Source organism: Scyliorhinus canicula, chromosome 17, assembly GCF_902713615.1.
Source record: "Scyliorhinus canicula chromosome 17, sScyCan1.1, whole genome shotgun sequence".
Lineage (NCBI taxonomy): Eukaryota > Metazoa > Chordata > Chondrichthyes > Carcharhiniformes > Scyliorhinidae > Scyliorhinus > Scyliorhinus canicula.
In genome coordinates, this window is record NC_052162.1 from 85,372,692 (window position 1) to 85,395,963 (window position 23,272).

Sequence of the window (23,272 nt, forward strand, 5' to 3'; positions counted from 1 at the left end):
TCCTTATCTTGTTGATAGTGAAGATGAGTGGAGCCAGGCAGGGTGATGTGCAACCCCCCCCCCCCCCCCACACACACATGCATACACACACATTGTTAGAGCTAATCGTATCTGGTTTTTATTTGGCTTTTTGTTATTTTGAATTTAAAAGTCATAGAACATAGAACAGTACAGCACAGAACAGGCCCTTCGGCCCTCAATGTTGTGCCGAGCCATGATCACCCTACTCAAACCCACATATCCACCCTATACCCGTAACCCAACAACCCCCCCCCCCTTAACCTTACTTTTATTAGGACACTACGGGCAATTTAGCATGGCCAATCCACCTAACCCGCACATCTTTGGACAGTGGGAGGAAACCGGAGCACCCAGAGGAAACCCACGCACACAGGGGGAGGACGTGCAGACTCCACACAGACAGTGACCCAGCCGGGAATCGAACCTGGGACCCTGGAGCTGTGAAGCATTTATGCTAACCACCATGCTACCCTGCTGCCCCCAGGTTGGGTTGATCGCTTATCCAAGCAAAACAAGTTTGTTATGGTGCCTCTGGTATGACTTGAGATGGGGGAGGTATGCTTTGATGAACGTCAAAATATGGCATAAAAATCCTATCCTATATTTATCCTTAACAACACAACCATGTAGCTTGACTCTTCTACTTCCATGTGGGGAAAATCATGATTTCTGCTGAGCCTGAACAGTTAATGAGCAGGTTTTATAATACCTTGTGTTCCAGATCTTATATTTGTACATTGGGTACCTTACAGTCTTAGAAAAGAGACTTGGCAATTAATATGATTCTTTTAAGACCCTAGAATGCCCGCCACCAGACACTGGGAATTTGTCAATCTTTAGTTACATTACTTAGCCGTGTACTTTTTCTGTAATGATAATGATTCTTTAAGACCCCTGCTCCCCTTTGCTTCTGATTTTCTACTACTATTATTGGGATGCTTTTGGTGTCTTTCACCATAAAGGGGCTGGTTTAGCACACTGGGCTAAATCGCTGGCTTTTAAAGCAAACCAAGGCAGGCCAGCAGCACGGTTCAATTCCCGTACCAGCCTCCCCGAACAGGCGCCGGAATGTGTTGACTAGGGGCTTTTCACAGTAACTTCATTGAAGCCTATACGTGACAATAAGCGATTTTCATTTTCAAGACGGACACAGTATTTTTGTTAAAAGTCTCTGCCATTTCCTCGCTTCCCATTTTTAATTCTCTAGCCTCATCCTTTCAGGGGCCAACATTTTTTTTAGCTACTCTCTTCCATTTTATATACTTGTAGAAGTTCTTCACATCTGTTTTTATATTTTTTGCTGATTTACCCCCATCATCTATTTTCTCCCTCTTTTTTTTAGTCATTGTTTACCCATTTCTAAAATTTTCCTCATCTCCTGGTTTAGCACTAATGTTTGCAACATTGTTGTCCTTTCTATCAATTTGATCCCATCTTTAACTTCCTTAGCTCACCAAGAATATTTCATCCTTCCCATAGAGGCTTTCGTTCTCAGTGCAATATATCTTTGAGATTATGAAATACCTCCTTAAATGTCTGCAAAATATTCTCATACTTTTATTTTGAATTTGTTTCTTCGCTCAGCATGGAACATTTAGTGGGTACCAATCCCTTGATACTTGATTGTGGGTTCTTAAATTGATATGGGATTGCAAGTATTCATCCATACCTGATGAGCAAGACAGTTACATAATATATTAAATCACTCTCGCCTCGCACCCATAATGACAACATCCATCAAATGGTAATTCCCCCCAGCTCCAAACCTATTGAATTGATAGGTGACCATTCAATTTCCTGTAATAAGGAATCAAGTTCAAATGCATCTTTAAAGCCAAGCAGTGGTTGAAGACATGAGTTCATGGATTGGGAAAGTCAGGACTATGATGCTGAAGGCCAGAAGATGCTAAAGAGGAATGATAGAATTCATGGGACAGGGACAAGGGGAGAGTGGGTTGGAGGAGAAAGGGAGTTAGATCAGGTTGAGAGCTTGGGTTAGATGTTTAAGTAAGGTTACAGACTGGAGGTAGCATTAGAGGTCCGAGGGGAAAGAATATAGAATAGGTTTCAATTCAAAGGAAGGAAATTAGGATGGGATTAGTGGACATGGTGGGGAATAGAATTAAGGGCAGTGAGAATGTTATGTTACTGAGGATGGCTGGACTCTGAGGAAGCAGATATACTGCTGGAGCCAGAGACATCAGCACTTTAAGCCTGGAAAAGGGGTGGAAGAGCACCAAGAGGACAGTGGAGTGGGACAAGGGAGGGCGGAAGGTTTGAAAGTGCTGAAGAATGAGGTAGGACAGAGCATGGAGTTACAGAGGAGAGTATGGGGCAGGTTGGTGGAGGGTGAGGGGATTGTTAAGGGAGAGAAAGGGAAGGTGCTTGGAGAGAAGTCTGAAAAAAAATAAGAAAAAATATATTGATCAGCTGAATAGTATAAAAATTTCAAACTGCTGAAATTACCAGCGAAAGGAGAGGAAATTGTGATTAGTACTGAAGACCACGGAATGGCGACTGTCGATCAGACCAGCAATCTATTTTCAATTCTTTCACTTGCTTCGAGGCTCATGCTGCTTCATTCTTAGCAGTTGGAGCAACTCCATACGGTTTCCTAACTACCCTTTCTTAACATGCTGAATGGTTGACTGTGTCTGTAAACTGGCATAAATGTCCAAGAAATGAAAATAACATTGAGATTGAATGGCGTGCAAGACCTTCATAACTCAGATTAACCTCAGGGAATGGTTTATTGGCACGAAGCCAGCAACTAAATGCAATACTGAGAGCCTAGGTAGAGTGATCATGGAGATGATGTTTCCACCAGGAGGAGAAACTAGCACAGCCTCAGACTGAAGGACGATCTATAAACCTAGATGAGGAGGAATTTCTTCAGCCAGTGGGTGGTGAATCTGTGGAACTCATTCCTACAAAAGGCTGTGGAGGCCAAGGCACTGAGTGTCTTTAAGGCAGAGATAGATAGGTTCTTTATTAATAAGGGAGCAGTAGTTACATAGAACAGTACAGCACAGAACAGGCCCTTCGGCCCTCAATGTTGTGCCGAGCCATGATCACCCTACTCAAACCCACGTATCCACCCTATACCCGTAACCCAACAACCTCCCCCTTAACCCTACTTTTATTAGGACACTACGGGCAATTTAGCATGGCCAATCCACCTAACCCGCACATCTTTGGACTGTGGGAGGAAACCGGAGCACCCGGAGGAAACCCACGCACACAGGGGGAGGACGTGCAGACTCCACACAGACAGTGACCCAGCCGGGAATCGAACCTGGGACCCTGGAGCTGTGAAGCATTTATGCTAACCACCATGCTACCCTTATGGGGAGAAGATAGAAGAATGGGGATGACAACCATATAGCCATAATTGAATGGCAGAGCAGATTCAATCGGCCAAATGGCCTAATTCTGCACCTATGTCTTATGGTCTTATCATCTAACCAGAGACAGATGGGACTGAGTTGGAGGTAAAGCCATTTACAGTTTGTATCAAAGTGGGGGAGCTAATTTATTTATTTAGACGTGGAGGGGTGGGAAGCAGGAAAGACAAAAGACACAAAATGCCACTGCTAGCCACCATTTTAATTCCCCACAGGGCCATCTTTTAAACACAAGGAGAAATCTGCAAAAATTAATTTGTCTCCTCAAAAACCCATTGAATTGCAATTTGGATAACTAATGTTTTTTTTAAATTACGAGATTAACCGGATCCAATACAGGGTCCAATCTGCAAAGAAAACTTCAAAATCAGATGCAAAATTAATTTCCAGGGATGAAAAATAGCACAGAAATGAAAATACTGAGATCCTTGGTACAAAAATAAATCTTTCACTTTTATTCAGCATGACTTTATAATGAGGTTAGATACTATTCAAATCACAAACAAAATGGAAGCAGCAGGATACAATTGGAAATGCTTTTTAATCATTCCTACTTGACAAAAAAGCTATTCAAAATATATTGATATTTCACAAATAGACTTAGAATGTACACAGAATGCAGCACAAATTGGTGGGAGTAAAGTAAACTAATAAAAGATCTCTCTCTCTCTCTTTCCTTCTCTCTCTTTCCTTCTCTCTCTAATATATATGCGGGAAGGAGCAGTGAGCGGGCCATAAAGCAGAGAGAGAAAGTGAGCATTCAGTGGAGCAGAGTGGGGCTATAAATCAGCAAGAGAAGGTGAGAATTTGGAGGAACGGCGAGCAGGACAAACAAGAGCTCTGTGTTTGGAAACAAAAATCAACATGTGACATCGCAGGGAGGCAGGTAGGTGATTGGTTAGTGTTTCCTATTTATCTTATCTAAACTAGGGAATTTTAAACTATATTGAAATAATAAGATTATAAGTGCAAACAAGACTGTTTGCAAACAAATGCAAACAAATTAAGACATTAATTAAAATATAATTTTGAAATTAGCTAACTAATTAATTTAAACATAATAAAGATGGCAGGACAATTGATGTGTTGCAGCTGCAGTATGTAGAAGCTGTTGGCCGCAAGTGTAATCCAGGGCAAACACATCTGCTGTAATTTTGTGCAGTTTGAGGAAATGTAACTCAGAGTTAATGATCTGGAGGCTGAGCTACCTATGTTCCAGGGAAGGGGGGGGTGGGCGGGGAGTTACCTGGATAATTTGTTCCGGAAGGCAGTCACACCTCTTAAGCTAAGGTCATCTGATTTGGTCCATGATCACAGACAGGAGGGTATGTTTCTATGTGACTGTGAGCAAGGTAGTTATGAGGATTGGTGGAGCCTTAGCCTTTGCAATTGTCTAACAGGTTCAAGCTTCTTGCAGCTTGTATGGCTGAGAACGGTGTGTTGTTCCTCGTGTCTTAATAAAGCTCGCAGTCTCAAGTGTGGAGAAGATGCTTTATTGTGGGTTCGTTCAGTTTCCAGAGCTCGACCTAGAACTACCTTCCAGTGCTAACTACCAGCTTTGCTTGCTGTGTGTCCTGCTTACCAGCCCGCCTGCTGTGAAGTGTGTGTCCTCACTTCCTGTCCTGATCTATTTATATGGCTCTCCCGTGCTCCCTCTAGTGGTCGCTCAGTTGTGTTGCATCTGGTTAACTTGTGATCACCACATCCCCCTTTTTCTCTTAACATATTTTCTGAACATCGTTAAAGAAAATTGTACATCCTGTCCCAGTGTATTTATAGCTCTCCCGCTCGTGTTTGCTCTGTTGTTTTTTGTATCTGGTCAATCTACGATCACCACATCCCCCTCTTTCTCATTACATAGTTTCTGTACATCATTAAGGAAAATTATACAAAACAGTAACTTATGATATGCGTATCTATACAAGGCCAATGTATTTATATGTCCAAACTTAATAAACACATTTATGAGTCCAAACTTGATGAATTTGTTCAGAGCTTTTTTTTTTTATTTTGTTGTTGATGACGTGGTGATATTGATATTGCAAGTCCGCTGTGAATGTTGTTGGTGTTCCTTGTTATCTTAAGTACCCAATGCGTCATCCCGAGGTGTTTGCATGGTCACATCACTGATGTTGACTGGCATGGACTTTTTTTTTTGTGCTTGTGGTGTTGATTTATTGTCTCATCCGCCTTGTATGCTGGTGTGCTTGCTTGTTCTGGAGCAGACGTGAGTTTGTGCGATTCGTTGTCATCCCATGACATGTTTGTAGTCTTGTTATCGTTTTGCAGTGTGCTGTGGCATCGTCCATCATGTGCCAAGTAGTGCCATTGTGTACAAGTCGTTGTTTCATTGCTGTTGTTTCTGTCGTTCCTGTTTTTGTTGTTTCCGTTGCCGTACTTGTCGCTGTTTTTGTCGTTTCCGTCTTTGTTGTTGTCGCTATCTTTGCTCCTGACTTTGTTGTGTTTGTTGCCATTCTTGTTGTTTCTGCCTCTGTCGTTGTCGCTATCTTTGTGCCTGACGTTGTTGTTTGTCGTGTTGCGCTTCATGTTGCTTTTATTCTTGCTGTTGTCGTTCTCGTTTCTGCTGTGCTTCTTGCTATTGTTGTTTGTCTTGTCGCGCTTCATGTTGCTTTTCTTCTTGCTGTTGTCGTTCTCGTTTCTGCTGTGCTTCTTGCTATTGTTGTTGGTCTTGTCGCGCTTCATGTTGTTTTTGTTCTTGCTGTGTTTCTTTTGACTTTTGTTTTTCTTGTTATACTCTATGAGTGTCCCGAGTGGATAATTTGAGTCATTGAGCATTCCGTCTCGCGAGTGGTGCGAATGATCTGATGTTGCATCGGTGCAGGTGACATCAATCAGTTGTGGAGAATTGGATTCCGCATCTTTGCTTTCTTGGTGCTCGTCTTCCGGAGTCAAAGTCTTCTTGATTACATTTGACGCGGTGTCTGTGGACTCTCGGCGCTCCTCTTCTGGAGTCCAAATCTGCATGATTTCAGTTGACGTGGTTTCTCTAGACTCTTGGTGCTCCGCTTCTGGAGTTAAAATCTTCATGATTTCTGTTGATGTTATCTCACTGGACTCCAGGTGCTCCTCTTCTGGAGTCAAAATCTGCATGGTTTCTTTTTGTTTGATGTCTCTGGACTCCAGGTGCTCCTCTTCTGGAGTCAGAATCTGCATGGTTTCTTTCGGCATTGTCTCTGTGGACTCCAGGTGCTCCTCTTCTGGAGTCAAAATCTGCATGTTTTCTTTTGGCGTTGTCTCTCTGGACTGTTGGGTGGCCCGACTCTGTGCTTCTGTACAGACAAGCTGAGAACTGTCAGTCTCACTGTGATCCTGTACGTCGAGTGCGAGCACCTTGTCACTGTTTTCGCTCTGTGCTTCGGTACAGACAAGCTGAGAACTGTCAGTCTCACTGTGATCCTGTACGTCGAGTGCGAGCACCTTGTCACTGTTTTCGCTCTGTGCTTCGGTACAGACAAGCTGAGAACTGTCAGTCTCACTGTGATCCTGTACGTTGAGTGTGATCACCTTGTCACTGTCTTCGCATGCAGTGGGCAGAGGTGCATTGTCTTCTTCTTGTTCCTGTGAGCGTGTTGGACTTTCATAGTCCGCTCTTTCTTCTTGTTCCTGTGAGCGTGTTGGACTTTCATAGTCTGCTTTTTCTTCTTGTTCCTGTGAGCTTGGTAGACTTTCATAGTCTGCTTGCGGTTGCTCAGGTACAGCGGGTTTACCTTCATGGTCTTGTTCATGCTTGGTGTCCGCCCGGGAGTGTTTGCTGGCATCCCTATTGGTGTCTTTCATCACTCGCACTGTGGAGCCTGTCATCGCTCGCTCCGTGGAGTCTTCCTGTGCTCTCTGTGTGGCGTCGTCTTCGTCTTGGGTATTGCTGTCATCCAATGTATCGACGAGCTGCCATGGCACCATGGTGTTGGATTCATCCACCATGAGTAGAGTCGTGTTGAGCTTTGCAACGGTGTCGCTGATGCTGTGATCAGCATGTCCAAATAACTCCTCCATGTCTGAGTAGTATTCTTTGAAACCCATTTCATCTTCGTTGGCTTCTTCTACCACGAGTTGATTCGTGTTGAACTTTGCGACCGTGTCGCTGATGCTGTGATAAGCATATCCGACTGACTCAGCCATGTCTGAGTAGTATTCTCCGAAAACCAAATCATCTTGGTTGGATTCATCTACCACGAGTTGGATCGTGTTGTGCTTTGCGACCGTGTCGCTGATGCTGTGATAAGCATATCCGACTGACTCAGCTATGTCTGAGTAGTATTCTTCGAAAACCAAAGCATTTTGGTTGGATTCATCTACCACGAGTTGGTTCGTGTTGTACTTTGCGACCGTGTCGCTGATGCTGTGATAAGCATATCCGACTGACCCAGTCAGGTCTGAGAGGTAATCGTCGAAAAACAAATCATCTTTTGTTGTTTCGGAATTCTTTTTGTTCGCTTCACTGTGTGTGGTGAAGGCAGCTTTTTCCAAGGTTTTGTGCAAGTTGTTTTTCACTGTTGGTTTAAGTTCAGGCGTTTTTCTGTGTTCTGAGGCAAGAAAATTTGGTTTTACCACTTTAAGTGTCCTGTTTTCAATTTTCGGGCATTTCCCTTTTAAGTGGGCGTGGTCAGGATTCTCAGACGTCATGACGTCACGCGTAGGAACGACTTGCACATGCGCAAATCGGCTTTCTTTCCTTGTGCGGTTCGGTGTCCATTGCGCATGCGCGGCTTGCGCATGCGCATGACGGTCCGCGACGAAGACTTTTTTTGACTGCGCATGCGCGGCTTGCGCATGCGCATAACGATCGGCGCCGCGATCTTTTGTAAACTGCGCATGCGCGACTTCCGGTTCCGGCGCATGCGCGACTTCCGGTTCCGGCGCATGCGCGACTTCCGGTTCCGGCGCATGCGCAGACGCGATTTGTAGTTCTTTGCTTACCAGAGACTGCAAAATGTGCTCCGACGCCATTTTATCGCGGATTTCAGCGTTTTTTCTTTCTAAAAGTTGTAAGTTACCTTTTCTTTCCGATCTGGACTGGATTTCAGCGTTTTGGCTTTGTGAAAAATTCATGTTATTTCTTCTTTTTGATCTGTACTGTGCATTCGCGATTTCCTGATCTTTTTGTGATTTTTTAAGTCTTGCATCACTCAGTCTCTGTGCAGTTTGGACTGTGAGCATGCCTTGCTGTTCAAATTTCTCACAGTACTCTTCAAATTTGTTTAGTAACGTTTGTAAGCTGTTCCTGTCTTCACCTTTTGAGTGTTTAAATCCATTATACACTTTCCTATTGACAGGCCCTTCGATGAGAATTGCTATTTTAATTTTGTCTGAGGCCTCTGCTACATCATTAGCTATGAGATAAAAATCGAACATTTGTTTAAACCTTTTCCAGACATTTCTTACATTACCAGTCGTGTCCAGCTGAGGTGGGTATCCATGCCACATCCTCGAATTAGCGATGTCTTCCCCAGTCAAATGTCCAGTAGGAGATTTCCATGCCATTTTGTGCTTTCTGTATCTGCAGCTGAGTTGTCCTGTCGTAAGCGTCCTGAAATCACTCCTGGTACCATGTGTTGTTCCTCGTGTCTTAATAAAGCTCGCAGTCTCAAGTGTGGAGAAGATGCTTTATTGTGGGTTCGTTCAGTTTCCAGAGCTCGACCTAGAACTACCTTCCAGTGCTAACTACCAGCTTTGCTTGCTGTGTGTCCTGCTTACCAGCCCGCCTGCTGTGAAGTGTGTGTCCTCACTTCCTGTCCTGATCTATTTATATGGCTCTCCCGTGCTCCCTCTAGTGGTCGCTCAGTTGTGTTGCATCTGGTTAACTTGTGATCACCACAAACGGAAACTGTAGGTGGAGGAGTGAATTGAATATGGTACAGGTTGCCATGCAAGTAGGGGGGGGGGGATAAATAGGAATGTAGTAGTAATGGGGACAGTATAGTCAGAGGGATAGTTCCCTTTACTCGAGAGCATGAGTCTAGACGGCTATGTTACCTGCCCGAAACCACGGTTTGGGGCATCTACTCAAGATGGAGAGGAACTCAGAACTGGACAGGTGGAGGGGTGAGGATCCAGTTGTCGTGGTCTACGTAGATTCCAATGACACAGATAGGACTAGGTATGGGGTTCTGCATAGGGAGTATGATTACCTAGGGGCTAAATTACAAAGCAGAACCGCAAAGAAAATAATCTCTGGATTACTACCTGAACCACAAGCAAATTGGCAAAGTGTAAATAAAATGAGAGAGTTAAATGTATACCTCAAAGATTAGTGTGGGATAAACTTATTTTGATTCATGAGACACTGGCACCAGTACTGGAAAAAGTGGGAGCTGTACCGTTCAGTCAATCCTCACCTGAAACCGTGTTCTGGTGAGTTAAAAAACTAGGGCGATGTAACTATACTGTATAACTAGAAAAGGTTTTAACCTAAATAGCAGGGGCAAGGGTTCACATGAGGGAGAATGAGCTTTATTAAAGGGAAAGGATAAGACGAGAGCAAATTGGCAATAAAGCTAAACACAATCTGAGTTTGACAGGAAGGGACAGAAGGCAGAAATTTAAGAGTGCGAAGCAGATAAGCCAATGGGCAAAAACAATAAAAAGACAGAACTAAATACCTGTAGCATTCATTTTTTTTTAATAAATGTTTTTATTCAGTTTTCGTATTTTATATTGAACAAATTACAAATTGTTAGGAGAGAGAAACAAAAAAAAAAACAAACAAAAACAAACACGCAAAAATTAACATACATATTTACAGGTAAGCATCTTCGTAGTAGTAACTGCGCCCCCCCCCCCCCCCCCTCAACATGTTTATTTAGCTTGGTTTTGGGCCTTAGCTAGCCATCGAACCCCCGTAACGAACCTGTAGCCCCCCCCCCCTCCCGCTACCTTCCCCCGACTATTCTTCCTCTTGTACATTGGCCACAAATAGGTCCCGGAACAGTTGCATGAATGGCTCCCACGTTCTGTGGAAGCCGTCGTCCGACCCTCGGATGGCAAATTTGATTTTCTCCATTTGGAGAGATTCCGAGAGGTCGGACAGCCAGTCCGCAGCTCTGGGCGGTGCTGCTGACCGCCAGCCAAACAGGATTCTACGGCGGGCGATCAGGGAGGCAAAGGCAAGGGCATCCGCCCTCCTCCCCAGGAATAGATCTGGCTGTTCTGAAACCCCGAAGACCGCCACTATCGGGCATGGCTCCACCCTCACTCCCACCACTTTGGACATTACCTCGAAGAAGGCTGTCCAGTACTCCACGAGTCTGGGGCAAGACCAGAACATGTGGGCGTGGTTGGCCGGGCCTCTTTGGCACCGTTCACATCTGTCTTCCACCTCCGGGAAGAACCTACTCATACGGGTTCTTGTTAAGTGGGCTCTATGTACCACTTTTAGTTGCGTCAGGCTGAGCCTTGCGCACGTGGAGGTGGAGTTGACCCTATGCAGTGCTTCGCTCCAGAGTCCCCACCCGATCTCCATCCCCAGGTCGTCCTCCCATTTCCTCCTTGTTGCGTCCAGTACGGTGTCGTCCCTATCTACCAGTCGGTCATACATGTCACTACAGTTCCCTTTCTCTAGGATACTTGCGTCCAGTAGGTCTTCCAGTAGTGTCTGTCGTGGCGGTTGTGGGTACGTCCTTGTCTCCTTTCGTAGGAAGTTTTTGAGCTGCAGGTACCGTAGCTCGTTCCCCCCAGCTAGCTGAAATTTCTCTGTCAGTTCGTCCAGTGTTGCGATCCTGTCGTCCGTGTATAGGTCCCTGACTGTCAGTGTCCCCCCGTCCTGCCTCCACCTTTTGAAGGTGGCGTCGGTCAGTGCTGGTTTGAACCTATGGTTGTTGCAGATGGGAGCCCTGTTCGACATTTTGGTCAGGCCAAGTTGCTGCCGCAGTTGGTTCCAGGATTGGAGGGTGGCTGTCACCACTGGGCTGCTGGAGTGTTTTTTGGGTGGGGATGGGAGTGCTGCCGTGGCGAGGGCCCGGAGGGAGGTTCCCATGCAGGAGGCCTCCTCCGCACGCACCCACTCAGCTTCTGGCTCCTGGATCCATCCCCTTACTCGCTCGGCTGTTGCTGCCCAGTGGTAGAATTGTAGATTCGGGAGGGCTAACCCTCCCCTGGTTTTTGGTTTTTGTAAGACCTTCTTTGGGATCCTAGCATTTTTACCCCCCCATACGAACGCCATGATGAGTTTGTCCAGCGCTTTGAAAAAGGCCTTGGGGATGTAGATCGGAATGGATCTAAACAGGAAGAGGAACCTGGGCAGTACGTTCATTTTGATCGTCTGAACTCTCCCCGCGAGGGAGAGCGGGAGTGTGTTCCATCTTTGCAGGTCCTTTTTAACTTCCTCCGTCAGGCTGGTGAGGTTCCATTTGTGGATCCCTTTCCAGTCATGGGCTATTTGGATCCCCAGGTAGCGGAATTTATGTCGGGCTTGTTTGAACGGCAGCCCCTTTAGTGCTGCCCCCCCCCCCCCCCCTTGCGGTTGTAATGGGAAGATCTCACTTTTGCTCATGTTGAGTTTGTAGCCCGAGAAGGCTCCAAACTCTTTCAGGAGCGCGATGATTCCGTCCATGCTGCTTTGTGGGTCCGAGATATAGAGGAGCAGATCATCCGCATAGAGTGAGACTCTGTGCTCTCTACCTCCCCTTCGGATCCCCCTCCAATTTTTTGCTGCCCTGAGCGCGATTGCTAGCGGTTCGATTGCTAGTGCGAACAGCAGCGGGGACAGTGGGCATCCTTGTCTGGTGCCCCTGTGCAGCTGGAAGTATTGGGAGTTGGTATTGTTGGTCTGTACACTCGCCATGGGAGCGTTGTACAGGAGCTTTACCCAAGCGGTGAACCCTGTTCCAAGCCCGAACCGCTCCAGTACCTCTATGAGGTATATCCATTCGACTCTGTCGAAGGCCTTTTCTGCGTCCAGGGAGACGATCACCTCTTGTGTTCTCTCCCCGGAGGGGGTCATTATCACGTTCAGCAGGCGCCTGATGTTCGCGGTCAGCTGTCTACCACCTGTAGCATTCATAACAAAACAGACCCATTGTCAGCTCAAATAGAAATAAATATGTACGACCTCACAGCCTTTACAGTAACGTGGCTGCAAAGTGACCAGTGCTGGGATCTGAATAGCTAAGGATACTTGACATTTCAGAAGAACGGCAGCTAGGAAAAGATAGTAGGGTTATTCCATTAATTAAGGATTACATTAGTACTAGAGTGAGAGTTGACTTTAATTCTATAGATAAAGGGTGGAATCCTACCAAAATTTGGCAAAGTGTCTGTTTTGGTGTGAAAGCCAGTATGAATCCTACTGGTGCAGGGAAATCTCTTGGAATATTAAGTTTCTTTGGAAACATTCGTGACGGCCTCCTGCTGACTCACTTGCCCCAGGGTAACCTAATCTGTGCAATCAGTGGGGAGCTCCACATAGATGCCCCCCCCCCCCCCCCCCCCACCGCTCTCCATCACTTGTTCCAGGTATAGTCGAGGGGGTGGCTGCCAGGAAGCCTGTGCCAAGATTCTCAGAGGGAGCCCTGACCAAACCTGGTGTGGAACAGGGGATGTCCTCTATCCACAATGGCGTAGATGTCCTTCCAGCAAGGTGACCACCCCACCAGGGAGGCAGTGGGAGCCTGTCAGTACCAGCTCACTGCAGATGAGGATGGGGCAGCAGTGTCACAAAAAGATGAATGACCTTTTTTGTGAAGCTAGGGTAAGTCTGCCACCTCCAGTCTCTTGCTGCAACCTCTCACACACCCCTCGCACCCCCAAGGTGATCTCTTACCCAGCTACCTTGGGTGTCGTCAACACGTGTCTTGTGTACACTCTTTTCCCCCATCCCACCCCCTGCCAATCCCCATGGTCTCCCCAGTAGCTACTCTGCTCCTCACATTCCCGCTCCTCACATTCCCACTTCTATTCAAGTCCCACGCATGCCACACCATATCACCATGTGAACTGGCAGGACTCCTGCCTACACCCTCCCCACAAACACGAGTATAAACCATGTGAGCGGTCCAGCCCCCCAGAGTGATGTGCGAGTTCAGAAGCTCTTGAGATGGCCGGGAGCTGCAAGATCGTGCCAGTGCAGAGGGCGAAGTGGGGGCTGCAGACAAAAGTGACAACTCGCACCTCGGTGGGACTAACTAGTAGGCAGGCTTCTGCATCACTGTCTAGTGAGCACTTCACAAGATCCACAGCAGGCGGAGGCAGGGGTGTCCCAGGGAAGCGTCACTAAGAGGGATGCCAGAGTCCAGTACGCTGCTGAACCCCAGGCCAATGACATGCCCCTTGGTCTGGTCATCACAGAACTGCTGGAACTGCAAAGGCAGAGTTGCGAACATCAGAAAGAGACGACAGCATCCCTCCTTGGACTGCAATGCTAACCTGAGGAGTCTCTTCGCCTTCTGCCCGAGGAGATGGTGCGGTCACTCCTACGCAACACAGCCAACAGTGTGAGGGTGGTGTCCGCTGTGGAGGACGGTAGCATAGTGGTTAGCACAATTGCTTCACAGCTCCAGGGTCCCAGGTTCGATTCCCGGCTGGGTCACTGTCTGTGCGGAGTCTGCATGTTCTCCCGTGTCTGCGTGGGTTTCCTCCGGGTGCTCTGGTTTCCTCCCACAGTCCAAAGATGTGCGGGTTAGGTTGATTGGCCATGCTAAATTGCCCTTAGTGTCCTAAAAGGTTAAGTGGGGGTTGCTGGGTTACGGGGATTGGGTAGATATACGTGGGGATTCAGTAGGGTGATCTTTGTAAGGGCCGGTGCAGACTCAATGGGCCGAATGGCCTCTTTCTGCACTGTAAATTCTATGAGGACGTGCACTCCATGGCGGGTAATGTCAGTCCATGGTTTACCTCAAGACCTCCATGGCTGAGGGCAGAGGGGTTGCTCGCAGGCCTTATCTTCCCTTCATGTTGGGGTGCCCCTTACTTTAAGAGGGTCTGGCATGCAGGCATTACTTCCAGTGTGCTCTTTGCTGGGCATTTTTAAAAACCATACAGGGCTAAACAGGAACGTGGAACTGAGGCCGCAATCAGATTTGCCATGGTCTTAATGAATGGTGAAGCTGCTCGAGGGGCCAAATGGTACTCCTAATTTGTACTTCGCAAGTTCTTATATATGTCTGACTACAAAAACAGTTAAAAATATTACTATAGTGCCAACAAATCAACTATCATTCAACAAACCGACCACACATACACTTTTATAATAGCAGCTGCTAAGTATTAACAGCTGGCAGTTTGGGCTTATGACAGACCATGTTTGATATCCATGCCAAAGATTCCTAACACACCACAACATATCATTCCTACAGGTGGTATGTTTTGATTTTCATTGGGTTAAAATTCATGCAACGCTTTAGCTAAAACACATGCCTTGCCTTCCCATATGAAATTTTATATGTAATAGATAATATAATGGAAACAGCAACACTATGTTGTTCTGACTGTACTTCCTCCAGAGGAGATTCTGCAACATCTAAAGAACAATGCTTTAGGATCGCCTGCAATTCTTGCTCACTTCAGAGATGGTACTGTGAGTTCTCAGCCTGTCATAATACTAAAGCTGGCAGCAACCCGGGGGGGGGAGGGGGGAGGGGGGAGGGGGGGAGGGGGGAGGGGGGAGGGGGGAGGGGGGAGGGGGGAGGGGGGGGGGGGGGGGGGGAGGGGGGAGGGGGAGGGGGGGGGAGGGGGGAGGGGGGAGGGGGGAGGGGGGGAGGGGGGGGGGGGGGGAGGGGGGAGGGGGAGGGGGGGGGAGGGGGGGAGGGGGGAGGGGGAGGGGGGGGGAGGGGGGAGGGGGGAGGGAAAAGGGAGGGGGGAGGGAAAATGGGGGGGAGGGGGGAGGGGGGGAGAGAAAAGGGAGGGGGGAGGGAAAATGGGGGGGAGGGGGGGAGGGGGGAGGGGAGGGGGGGAGAGGGGGGGAGGGGGGGGAGGGGGGAGGGGGAGGGGGAGGGGAGGGGGGGAGGGGGGAGGGAAAAGGGGGGGGAGGGGGGGAGGGAAAAGGGGGGGGGAGGGGGGGAGGGAAAAGGGAGGGGGGAGGGAAAGGGGGGGAGAGGGGGGAGGGAAAAGGGGGGGAGGGGGGAGGGAAAAGGGGGGGAGGGGGGAGGGAAAAGGGGGGGAGAGGGGGGAGGGGAAAGGGGGGGAGGGGGGAGGGAAAAGGGGGGGGGAGGGGGGAGGGAAAAGGGGGGGAGGGGGGAGGGAAAAGGGGGGGAGGGGGGAGGGAAAAGGGGGGGAGGGGGGAGGGAAAAGGGGGGGGGAGGGGGGGAGGGGGGAGGGAAAAGGGGGGGGAGGGGGGAGGGAAAAGGGGGGAGGGGGGGAGGGGGAGGGAAAAGGGGGGGGAGGGGGGAGGGAAAAGGGGGGGAGGGGGGAGGGAAAAGGGGGGGAGGGGGGGAGGGAAAAGGGGGGAGGGCAAAGGGGGGGAGGGGGAGGGAAAAGGGGAGGGGGAGGGAAAAGGGGGGGGAGGGAAAAGGGGGGGAAAGGGGGGGGGAGGGAAGAGGGAAAAGGGGGGGAGGAGGGAAAAGGGGGGGGAGGAGGGAAAGGGGGGGGAGGAGGGAAAAGGGGGGGGAGGAGGGAAAAGGGGGAGGGAGGGAAGGGGGGGAGGAGGGGAAAGGGGGGGAGGAGGGGAAAGGGGGGGAGGAGGGAAAAGGGGGGCGAGGAGGGAAAAGGGGGAGGGGAGGGGGGGGAGAGGGGGGGAGGGGGGGGGGGAGGGGGGAGGGGGGAGGGGGGAGGGAAAAGGGGGGGAGGGGGGAGGGAAAAGGGGGGGGAGGGGGGGAGGGAAAAGGGGGGGGGAGGGAAAAGGGGGGGGGAGGGGAAAGGGGGGGAGAGGGGGGAGGGAAAAGGGGGGGAGAGGGGGGAGGGAAAAGGGGGGGAGGGGGGAGGGAAAAGGGGGGGAGGGGGGAGGGAAAAGGGGGGGAGAGGGGGGGGGGGAAAGGGGGGGAGGGGGGAGGGAAAAGGGGGGGGAGGGGGGAGGGAAAAGGGGGGAAGGGGGGAGGGAAAAGGGGGGGAGGGGGGAGGGAAAAGGGGGGGGAGGGGGGAGGGAAAAGGGGGGGAGGGGGGGAGGGGGGAGGGAAAAGGGGGGGGGGAGGGGGGAGGGAAAGGGGGGAGGGGGGAGGGGGAGGAAAAGGGGGGGGAGGGAAAAGGGGGGGAGGGGGGAGGGAAAAGGGGGGAGGGGGGAGGGAAAAGGGGGGGAGGGAAAAGGGGGGGAGGGGGAGGGAAAAGGGGAGGGAAAAGGGGGGAGGGAAAAGGGGGGGAGGGAAAAGGGGGGGGAAAGGGGGGGGGAGGAGGGAAAAGGGGGGGGGAGGAGGGAAAAGGGGGGGGAGGAGGGAAAAGGGGGAGGGAGGGAAGGGGGGGAGGAGGGACAAGGGGGGGGAGGAGGGACAAGGGGGGGGAGGAGGGAAAAGGGGGAGGGAAAAGGGGTGGGAGGAGGGAAAAGGGGGAGGGAGGGAAGGAAAAGGGGGGAGGAGTGAAAAGGGGGGGAGGGAAAAGGGGGGGAGGGAAAAGGGGTGGGAGGAGGGAAAAGGGGGAGGGAGGGAAGGGGGGGAGGAGGGAAAAGGGGGGGAGGAGGGAAAAGGGGGGGAGGGAAAGGGGGGGAGGGAAAAGGGGGGGGAAGGGGGAGGGAAAAGGGGGGGAGGGAAAAGGGGGACGATGACTATTTGTTTATTTAATTTAAATTTATTTTTAAGTTCTTTTGTTGTTCATTGGGGTTGGGGGGGTGGGGGATGGGATACATGCGTCGATACGGTCTGGGGGTGTTATAGTTATTATGGGTTATTTTGTTGCATTTCATTGTTTGTCGTTATGTTTTATATTTTCTGTAAAAAATTCCAATAAAAATTATATATTAAAAAAAAATAATACTAAAGCTGGAAGATGCTGAGATTCCCCTGTGCTTTCTATTAACAAACTATTATTCCTGGTTAATGACTGTTAAAATAGAATCATTTCCATGACTCATGATGCTATAGGCAGTCCTTGCATACAGTTTAGAATCTGTGTAACATCAGTTCCAGAGTGTAGTATAAGGGTCATATAGGTGTAACGTGGGACTGAGCACAGTACTTCCCACACTATAATGTAGGAGAACACGTGACCCACACCCAGGGTCAGTATAGTATCGGACAAAGCTGTGTCCAGCAAGCATGGAGACAACTCCTAGCTTGTACCCCATACCGTATCTTTGCAAACAGTTCTCGAGTCAATAAAGCTTACAGTTAACCTATGTATGTGACACGAAGCACGCTGATTTTATCTTCAATGGTATCCCACTTGAAACACCTGGTAATGGGGGTGTATAGTTTTGCTTTTTGTGAGGGTGTGAGGAGACAAGTGAAGCTCTAGTGAGAATAAGTAAACTAGTCATCGTGTAACAATGATTAAAAACTATATATTAAAATACAGAAAAGACAAATACACAGAAACAGGACTACTCTACTCTATGACAATTAAGGTGTATGAATTACTGAGCACAAACAGAGTTAAATTAGAGTGCATCCCTATAACAAAATTTATCTATGATCCCCGAACTCCTTAAGACGATCCCATTTCCCCAATCAACATCCAAAGTAAAAAACTCCATAAGTTACACCAACAATAGTTAACCACATAATATAGGGATGATAATCAAGTTTGGGAAACATCTTTTCCTGGTCCAGCGAAGATATTTAAATTGCATTTATGAAGGTTTTCTGCGCTGCCTTCGCTCTAAGACTTTTAGACTTAGCTGGAAAACTGGCTTATCTGCTTCCTGAGGCTGCTTTGTGTTAACTGGCCCCTCTGGCTCCTGAGGATTTGGCCAATTATACCTTTGTTCTTCTTTGATTATATCTTCTGTGTATTCGGCTGTCTGCCCCTATCAACTGCCTTGACTCTAGGCATTAACATATGTATACCTCTTTGAGCTTCCCAATTGTCTATAATCTGTTTCTCCTATAAGATCTGATTCTTTTATTAAAAATAAATTTAGAGTGCCCAATTCATTTTTTCCAATTAAGGGGCAATTTAGCATGGGTTGTGAGGGCGAAACCCACGCAAACACGGGGAGAATGCAAATTCCACACGGAAAGTGACCCCGAGCTGGGATCGAACCTGGGACCTCGGAGCTGTGAGACAGCAGTGCTAACCACTGCACCACCATGCTGCCCTCACATCTGATTCTTATATAAACTGTCTTGTAAACTCGTTACTGGGAGAGACGCATCTCATTGGGACCTTTGAATACTGGCTCCTGCTGTCTCTAGGCAGATTTGTACTTGCTGCTGGACATCTCACATTCTATTATGTTTTGTTAATTTCATTTTTCTGCTGTTGCTAGGCAAATTCATGACAATATGACTATGAAGTCTTCTTCAGACCTCCCGAATTATAACCAATACCCTGATCTCAACTTCATTAAGGCACAAGGGTCACGTATTTTTGTTTCCCTTCTGCTATATTTAACTTCTGTTGTCATCACATTTGGTGTATATCATTTTATTTTTATTACAGTACCAGCAGGGCTAACTTAAAATTAACCCAAGCTCAATGGCTTGTGTGGTACCTTGGCTTGTGTGCATTGATTTCTGAATATTCTTTGAATGATCGTGGTGTGAAGATCCTCAAAATAAAAGCTTTTGTGTACAGCAAGAAAAAAAAACAGATTGACAGACAGCTTAAAATATTCCTTACAGGTTCCTTTGCAGTGAAATTCGTGATGTGAGATATATTGTTTGTCACTTGTGTTAATATGTGTGATTTTATACATTCAGACAAGAACTCTATAACCTGATCTTTTTTTAAAAAATGATCTGTGGTAAATATATCCTCACAGACCCTTTGGAACTTTCAGCCAACAAATTTTACTTATTAATCACCACAGGTAGCAATATAATTCTCTTCTATAAGTGTTCCTTGCTTTCACATGAAAGCTGAAGCATTAGAAATGAAGTATGAATCAGGCCAATTTTTGAAAAATGGTTTGAAATAGATTTTACATTATTCCTACCCATAATTTTGTTCATTTTCCCCTCATAATATTGTGTTCTGACATAGTGTCTACGATCCATTCAATCAGTATCATAAATGAAGCACCTCTGACATAAGTGTTCCCGCTCTAAAATTTGAAACAATGTTATATAGTACAATGTCCAAAATCGATCTGTCCAAAACCTGTAGATGTGTGAAAACCAGATATTTTGATGGCGCATCATGCATCAATTTTAATAGAAAAATAAACGTACCTGGATAATTTGGCTAGGCACTGCACTGACAGGGTGTGGCACCTGACCTTCATTCAGCGATCTATTCCTGCAGTCTGAGTGACCCTTGACCCGATCCAACCTGACTTGACCCAAACCACCCATGGTTTGAACCATTCAAAGAAAAATTCGGCAAGATCCGAAATCCTGATGTTGCTGGTTTTGAAATATTGGCCAGAATTTAGAGGGCTCTTCGCCGGTTGAGCAAATCCCATTATAACTGGAAAATCTCATAAGTGGGCCATAATGGGATTTGTACCGGTGAGATTTCAGAACCCAATCTTCTCTCTCTCTCTCTCTCTCTCCCCCCCCTCTCTCTCTCTCTCTCTCTCTCTCTCTCTCTCTCTCTCTCTCCTCCTCTCCCCCCCCCCCCCCCCCCCCCCCCCCCCCCCCCCCCCCTCTCCACACACACACCGGTGATGTGATCAGGGGCATGAACCTGAATTGCATGATTTTAAATATATTTTAATATCCTTAAACGGCTTTACGCTGTAGTGTTCAGCCACATTAAATCCCCTGCTCCCCCTGGCGGTGTGACATCATGCCGCCACAAATCACTACTAGTTTGAAAAAAATTGAAACCAGCCGAGTTGATAACACCAGGGTTATGGAGGTGAGTATAACCCCTTGGCGGTGAGGGACATGGCTAGGCAGTGCATGTCTCCATGGCACCCTGGCAATGCCAACCTGGCAGTGCCAGGTTGACAGTGCCAGGGGTATGCCCTCTGGGGTGCACCATAGGGAGCATGCCCCTTATGTGTTGGGAGAAATCCTGGCTTTTCTGGCATGTTTAGGCCCTGCTCACCCCACCCCGAAGCTGGCTATGTGATCATAGAATTTACAGTGCCAAAGAGGCCATTCAGCCTATAAAGTCTGCACCGGCCCTTAGAAAGAGCACCCTACTTAAGACCACCCACCCTATCCACGTAAACCCAGTAACCCGACCTAACATTTTGGATACTAAAGAGCAATTTAGCACGGCCAATCCACCTAACACGCACATCTTGGACTGAGGGAGGAAACCTGAGCACCTGGAAGAAACCCACACAGGCACGGGGAGGAAACTCCACATAGACAGTCACCCGAGCCCGCAATTTAACATGGGTCCCGAGAGCTGTGAGGCAGCAGTGCTAACTACTGTGCCACCGTGGGTGATCTTCACCAGCACTTTGAAATTGCACAGAGCGCTGTTTAATCAGGGGAGAAAAGACATCTTGAAGCCACTGAGGTTTACACAGCTTTTCCCTCCTGATCCAGCACACAGTGCAATTTGGGGAAAATTCTGCCCATTGTATCTGTACATGGATAAAGACCAGATTGAAAAAGGTTTCACTGAAAGAGATGCTTCAAATGGTTATCCGATTGCTGTTAATGTTTTTTAGTCGTGATGATCTTTTGACAGGTATTACCCTGCAAAGTTTTACCAATTCAAATGCTGCTTGTCTTTTCATTGGATGCACTTCATTAAAATAAGATATTATCCAGAAGATGCAGCACACTATTCTAAATTATATCAGATTGCTTAAATAGATTACATTATAAAATGCAATTTATAACAAATTAAGCCCTTTCTAGAAAGTATTGGAAATATTTGTAAATGATATTTGAATTAAAAATTGACTACAAGAAACAATGACATCACTTGAATCATTCCATAATTTACAATTCAATGTAATTGTAAATCAGGATTTTCTCCATTGAATTGCTATATTTTTTACTGTTATCCAGCAACGATATAAATATAAACATAGTGAATGATAAAAATAATTGAGATAGGAATTAAATGCTGTTTGTGATGTATATTGTAACTCATTTGGATAAATTCTCCATGTCTCAGTACGGTGGATATAAATCATGGGGGAGAAATATCTGTCATTTTGCAGTGGCGTTCTGATCTAGAAATCAGTTGCTGAAGGATAGAACTGGAACCAATCTATATACACCTTTATATAAGACCACTAAATATAGGAACAGAACTAGGCCATTCCACCCATTGAGTCTGCTCCGCCATTCAATTATGGCTGATACGTTTCTCATCATTCTCCTGCCTTCTCCCCATAACCCCTGATGCCCTTATTAATCAAGAACCCATCTATCTCTGTCTTAAAGACACTCAGTGACTTGGCCTCCACAGCCTTCTGCAGGAATGAGTTCCACAGATTCGGCACCCTCTGGCTGAAGGAATTCTTCCTCTCTGTCTTAAAAGATCACCCCTTCAGTCTGATGCTCTGTCCTTGGGTTCTCCCAGTGGAAACAGCTTCTCCATGTCCACTACCTAGGCCTCTCAGTATTCTGTAATTTTCAATGAGATCCCCCTCATCCATCTAAACTCCATCAATTATAAACCCATAGTCCTCAACCTGCTCCTCATTCTAGGAATGCTCTTCATTCCGGGGATCATTCTTGTGAACTCCCTTTGGACACTTTCCAAGGCAAGAAAATCCTTCCTTAGATACAGGACCTAAAACTGCTCACAATATCACAGAGTTACACATTACAAGCATGTATCTCCTAACCCAACAACTACAATTGACATCTATTTAGGGGTTCAAGTGAATCTCTCAGTTAATGCCCACCATACAATTAAATATAATTAATGTACAATAACAAGTGGAATCTGGCTGAGTAAGTGTCTTGTATGAAACGCTGACAGACTAGCTTACATGCTTTAGTGACCAGAGGAAATCTTATATCAATAACTAGTGCCATTAGGGGTCATACAATGTATTAGCTTGACAATTGATATTCTACATCTGGTTGATTCAGGGTTCGGCAATCAAATATTCTATTGGTACGAACAGAGAAGAAAGAGTGATAATATCTTGTTCTAATGACCTGCTTTGGAGCTGTGATGGCTTATGATGTGACATTTCAACATCTTTCAAAGATGTGAGACTATGACTTGAGTCGTGAAGGGTGATGGATTAAAAAACTCAGTGGAGGAAGACACTCCATAAATATAACCATCCTCAATGATGAAGAAACCAAGCACATCAGTGCAAAAGAAAAGGTTGAAGCGTTCGCAACAATCTTCAGTCCGGAATGCTAAGTTGAAGATCCATCTCAGTCTCCGGAGACCTCCAAAATCACAGATGTCAGTCTTCAGCAATTCATTTCGTGTGATATCAAAAACTGGATGAAGGCACTGGATACTGCAAAGGTGATGAGCGCTGTAAATATTTCAGCAATAGCATTGAAGACTTGTGCTCAAGAACCTGCCACACCCCTAGCCAAGTTGTTCCAGTACAAAACTGGCATCTACCTGGGAATGTGGAAAATTGCACAAGTATACATAAAAAACAGAAAAAAGCCAACCCAGCCAATTGTCACCCCATCAGTCTACACTCAATCATTGCTGAAGTGATGGAAGGGGTCGTCAAAAGCACTATCAAATGGCACTTGTCAATTTCTTCCGGGTGCTCCGGTTTCCTCCCACAAGCCCCTAAAGACATGCTATTAGGTGAATTGGACATTTTGAATTCTCCCTCTGTGTACCCAAATAGGCGCTGGAATGTGGCGACTAGGGGCTTTTCACAGTAACTTCATTGCTGTGTTAATATAAGTCTACTTGTGACAATAATGATTATTAAAAAAATTAATTAATTACCTGCTCACTAATGC

At 47.2% G+C, this 23,272-nt stretch overlaps 2 long non-coding RNA genes across 2 annotated transcripts in view; one reads left to right on the plus strand and one right to left on the minus strand.

Annotated features, from left to right (window-relative positions):
- LOC119951282 overlaps window positions 1-23,172 on the plus strand; it is a 42,775-nt gene extending 19,603 nt beyond the window's left edge. Inside the window, exons 2-3 of the long non-coding RNA XR_005457578.1 lie at window positions 4,150-4,311; window positions 22,418-23,172. This is a non-coding gene — a long non-coding RNA (uncharacterized LOC119951282). The remainder of the gene's footprint in view (window positions 1-4,149; window positions 4,312-22,417) is intronic.
- LOC119951283 overlaps window positions 1-23,272 on the minus strand; it is a 284,359-nt gene that overhangs the window by 19,616 nt on the left and 241,471 nt on the right. The gene's annotated exons all lie outside the window — the stretch shown is intronic.